The 5,212-nt window shown below is 46.4% G+C and overlaps 1 pseudogene; it reads left to right on the top strand.

The window, feature by feature from the left end:
• The first annotated feature begins 3,671 nt into the window (after positions 1 to 3,671).
• Positions 3,672 to 3,772, top strand: LOC113893819 (annotated as a pseudogene).
• The last annotated feature ends 1,440 nt before the right edge of the window (positions 3,773 to 5,212 follow it).

Here is a 5,212-nt window from a genome sequence, read left to right as displayed (position 1 = left end):
GAATCCGCCTGTTATACAGAAGATGTGGGTTCGATCCCTGGGTTGGGAAGATCCCCCGGAGAAGGGAAAGCTTACCCCCTCCAGTATTCTGGCCTGGAGAATTCCATGGACTGTGTATTCTCTGTACTTGGGTAACTAATGGCACAGCCTCAAAGGCGGTTGTGAAGATGAAGGGTGCCAGAGAATGCCAACTCAAAACAGGCCACTTTGGCCTGAGGATTATTTTGAGCTAAAGGTACACAGCAAGTGAGCTGACCAGCTCTCTTTTCTTCCTAAAAGCGGGAGATAAACTGCCCTATGGCTTTCCCGATGGCTCAAGCAGTAAACAATCCACCCTGAATGCAGGAGACACAGGGGACTCGCGTTCGATCCCTGAGTAGGGAAGATCCCCTGGAGGAGAAAGCAACAACCCACTCCAGCATTCTTGCCTGGAAAATCCCATGGACAGAGGAGCCTGGCGGGCTACAGTCCAGGGGGTTGGCCACAACTGAGCACACACACAGTGTTGGAATTGGAAACCAGCCTATGAGAGATGTCCTCCTACTGAAAGGAAACAACCTTATCATCAAGGGTGGGAAGGTGAAGGCAAGAGACTTCTGTGCAAAAAGACCTTGTTAAAATAACTCTTATCTTTCTTTAGCCTCCCTGTTTATTTTAGTTAGTTTTCCACAATTACCTGTCTTTGTTCATTAGGTCTTTGTTTCCTTATGAGGGCTTTCCTGTCACATTAAAATTATACTAAATAAATATGTATGCTTTTCTCTGGTTAATCTCCTCATGCAAATTTAAATCTAATGCCCAGATGAAAACTCTAAGTTGTTCAGTCACTAAGTCGTGCCGTACTCTTTGCAATCCCATGGACTGTAGCACACCAGGCTCTTCTGTCCTCCACTGTCTCCCAGAATTTGCTCAAATTCATGTCGATTAAGCTGGTGATGCTATCTAACCATCTTATCCTCCACCGCCCCCTCCTCCTTTTGCCGTCAATCTTTCCCAGCTTCAGGGTCTTTTCCAACAAGGCTCTTCACCTCAAGTGGCCAAAGTACTGGAGCTTCAGCTTCAGCAACAGCCCTTCCAATGAATATTCAGGGTTGATTTCCTCTAAGATTGACTGGTTTGAGCTCTTTGCAGCCCAAGGAACTCTCAAGAGTCTTCACTAGCACCACAATTCGAAAGCATCAATTCTTCACCCAAAGGTTAGGTAAAATTTTGCCTCCTCTACAGGGATTAAATAGGATAACTATGTATCTGAAACACCTTAATATGAAAGAAACACTATTATTATATGTGCATATATGTGAATGTAAATGCCAAAAAAAAAAAAGTGCTCTAGAAGGGAGCACACAAAAATGGTAGTAGTTGTCATTCTAAGGAAGGGGAGTGAGATTCAGGGGAAGGGTTGGGAATGATGGGTGACTTTTACCATTAACCTGTATTTTTCTGAATTTTGATTTTTTTCAATGAGGATTTCTTTATCAATGAATTATTTGTGGAACTTTAAAAGTGATATATAGGGAATTCCCCAGCAGTCCAGTGGTTAGGACCTCGAGCTTCCACTGCAAGGGGCATGTTTGATCCCTGGTAGGGAAACTAAGGCAATGGCACCCCACTCCAGTACTCTTGCCTGGAAAATCCATGGATGGAGGAGCCTGGTGGGCTGCAGTCCATGGGGTCGCTGAGAGTCGGACACGATTGAGCAACTTCACTTTCACTTTTCACTTTCATGCATTGGAGAAGGACATGGCAACCCACTCCAGTATTCTTGCCTGGAGAATCCCAGGGACGGGGGAGCCTGGTGGGCTGCCATCTATGGGGTTGCACAGACTCGGACACAACTGAAGTGACAGCAGCAGGGAAACTAAGATCCCACAAGCCTCATGACCCAAAAGCCATGTGACACAGCCAAATTAAAAAAAATTTTTAATCAAAAAAACTGACATATAAAAGTCAGCCTTTGCAGTAGTGTTAGAAAAACCACATCATGTACTAAAAGTACCTATCATTTAATCAAGTAAAACTGGTTTTGTATTTTCTAAAATAACCTGAAAATATCTTTTAAAAAATACAAATCTGATTTTTTTTAAAAATCATATCGGTTTTACCATAGGAGAGGATTGCCTTAGGAAGTAGCTAAAGCAGTGTCATAGGAAAGTCTATTAATGTGCTCCAATCACAACGTCTTAGAAACCTCTTGTGGTGTAATTATAATGGAAGTTCTTACATGACGATGCCAACCTTTTTCATTACTGTGTCACTGTCTAGAGTGGTCATTGCTTTTAGTCTTCTGCAGTCATATCATCATGATTATTTGAGTTTCCACACCATAAACATATTTATATGACAAAAAAGAAGAAACATGCTGCTGTCGTTACTTCACCTAGGCCACAGCCGTGCATTATTATATAGGACACGTTTTATTATAGGTAATAAAAGTCACAACAAAAATAAACTTTTAAATGTAAAGCCAATATTCTGCACTAGCCCGGAATATTTCTGGTGACTTTTGTGCCTCATATTTGGGAATATTAAAACAATAATTTACCTGAGCAGTTTATCCCTTATTTCAAGGGTGTAAACTCTGGGAACAGAAGCTGTGGTAGAGATGATGCTTCTGGAGCTCCTATTCCCCCAGACGGAGCCTAACTGTACCCACGGAGGCCTTCCTCCGTTTCCAGGTATATAGAGAAAGCGCAGGGATGGTAAAGGCTGAAGCTTGAGATTCCCCAGCTGGTGAAATTAAGTCAAAGATAAGTAAGTTAGAGGAACTTGTTCAGTATGGTCAACCATTCACACTATCCCAAAGGAAATAAAGCCTTTTCCAGCGGGGGCGGGGGTTGGGGACAGATGTGTATGGGGTGGGGGGTGGTAAAGAATCGCCTTGCCAATGTAGGAGACGGGGTTCAATCCCTGATCAGAGAAGGCCCACATGCCGAAGAGCAACTAAGCCCAAGGGCCACAACTACCGAGCCTGTGCTCTAGAACCTGGGACCTGCAACGACTGAGCCCATGTGCTGCAACTATTAAAGCCAGTACGCCCTAGAGCCCAGGCTGCAGAACAAGAGAGGCTACCACAATTAGCAGCCACCACAATGAGAAGCCCTCCCACCGCAACTAGAGAGTAGCCCTACTCACCACAACTAGAGAAAAGCCCGAGCAGCAATGAAGACTCAATACAGGCAAAAAAAGAAAACAATCAAAAACGTCAGCCTTAAAAAAGAGAGCGAGGGGGAAGAAAGGGAAGGAGGAGGAATGGTAAACTGAAAAAGGGCAAAGGCGTGGCCTTTGAGGAAGCAGCCCAGATGAAAGTTCCTGCGATTGCATAAGGTAACCACCAGGTGGCGCACGGGAAAGCATCAAACTTGGGCCCTCGGCGGACTACAGTTCAGTTCCCTCAGCCCGGTCCGCCTCTTGGTGACCCCATGGACTGCAGCACTCCAGGCTTCCTTTCCGTACCAAATCCCAGAGCTTACGCATGTCCATCGAGTCGGACTACAGTCCTGCGTTAAAGCCACCAGCCCCTTAGGTTCCCACCAATAGTCAAACAAAGCAAGGGTGGTCTCGCTTTGGCAGCACAGACTCGATGGACGTGAGTCTGAGTGAACTCCGGGAGTTGGTGATGGACAGGGAGGCCTGGCGTGCTGCGATTCATGGGGTCGCAAAGAGTCGGACACGACTGAGCGACTGATCTGATTCTAAAATTGGAACGATACAGAGATTGGTATGGCCCCTGCGCAAGGATGACACGCGAATTCCTGAAGCGTTCCATATTTTGTGCCCTTCCCCACCGTCCAGACACCGTTTGCGTCTTAGCCCCCAAGGAAACGCTCTTTGTCAAAACCACAATGCCTGGCACTTAATTCTGAACTTGTGATTTTTCACTATAAAAAATAAAGCAAGGGTAACTGTAAACGCCATGGAATTGTGCCGCATAGATAGGAGGGAATTGGGAGGGACTCATAAAAGGGTTTGGGTTTCTGTTAGATGATTTAGGGAAGAGTTCAAAATGGCAACCCACTCCAGTACTCTTGCCTGGAAAATCCCATGGACAGAGGAGCCTGGTAGGCTACAGTCCACGGGGTCTCAAAGAGTCGGACACGACCGAGCAACTTCACTTCGCTTCACTTCAGTTCATCAGGGTGAGGCTTGCTCTGGACCAGGTGTGGTCAGAAAGGAGGGGTAATTTGGTGATTGAGTATCTTAATGATTTTCATCAAAGATACGACAGGAACAGGATCAAGCTAACGCCCTCATTCAAAAAGAACCATAAGGAAGCGGTAGTTACTCGTGTTAGCTAGGAAATGGTGGGGGGGTGAGGGCGCGGGGCAGGAGGCGCGGGAGTTTGGTTGTTTCTGTGGTTCTAAGAGAAGGAAATGGCAAGAACACTGGAGAATCCCAGAGACGGGAGAGCCTGGTGGGCTGCGGTCTATGGGGTCGCACAGAGTCGGACACGACTGAAGCGACTTAGCAGCAGCAGCAGTGGTTCTAAGAGCTGCTTTGGTTTGTGCTGAAGGCATGGTTGCAGAATGGTCTCTGTCTCACTCCCCAGAGGGCTCTCAGGAGACAGTGCCTTTCTGAGAAAAGGTTTGTGATTGGTAGGTACTAAACCAGTTCCCAGCTGTGGGGGCCAGGCCGGTTGCCAGCTGACAGCGGTAGAAACTTTTGTTTTCATCCACATGCTTCTTATCCTCAGGTTCCCTGCTGTCAGAAGGAGCATCCTAGGAGGTCATCCAGAGGGAAGCCTGTGGCATGGTATCTAAATGGCTGAACCATGGCTTCAGACTGACCTGACTGTGCTGCTCAAGTCTACCATTCACACTGGCATGGGACCTTGGAGAAGTTATTTAACTTCTCTGTGCCTGTTTCCTCTTTTGTAAAAGAAAATAAAAATAGTACATGGAAACTGGGAAACTGGGAAAATGAAATGAGATAGCATATGTTAACCACTTACAACAGTGCCTAACACATGATAGGCATTTACTACTACTGCTAAGTCACTTCAGTCGTGTCTGACTCTTCGAGACCCCATAGACGGCAGCCCACCAGGTTCCCCCATCCCTGGGATTCTCCAGGCAAGAACACTGGAGTGGGTTGCCATTTCCTTCTCCAATGCATGAAAGTGAAAAGTGAAAGTGAAGTCGCTCAGTTGTGTCCGACTCTTAGCGACCCCATGGACTGCAGCCTACCAGGCTCCTCCATCCATGGGATTTTCCAG

Source organism: Bos indicus x Bos taurus, chromosome 5 (genome assembly GCF_003369695.1).
Source record: "Bos indicus x Bos taurus breed Angus x Brahman F1 hybrid chromosome 5, Bos_hybrid_MaternalHap_v2.0, whole genome shotgun sequence".
In the NCBI taxonomy this organism is placed as follows: domain Eukaryota; kingdom Metazoa; phylum Chordata; class Mammalia; order Artiodactyla; family Bovidae; genus Bos; species Bos indicus x Bos taurus.
The sequence above is the reverse complement of the archived record's forward strand: the minus strand, read 5'-3'. Positions and strand labels throughout refer to the sequence as shown.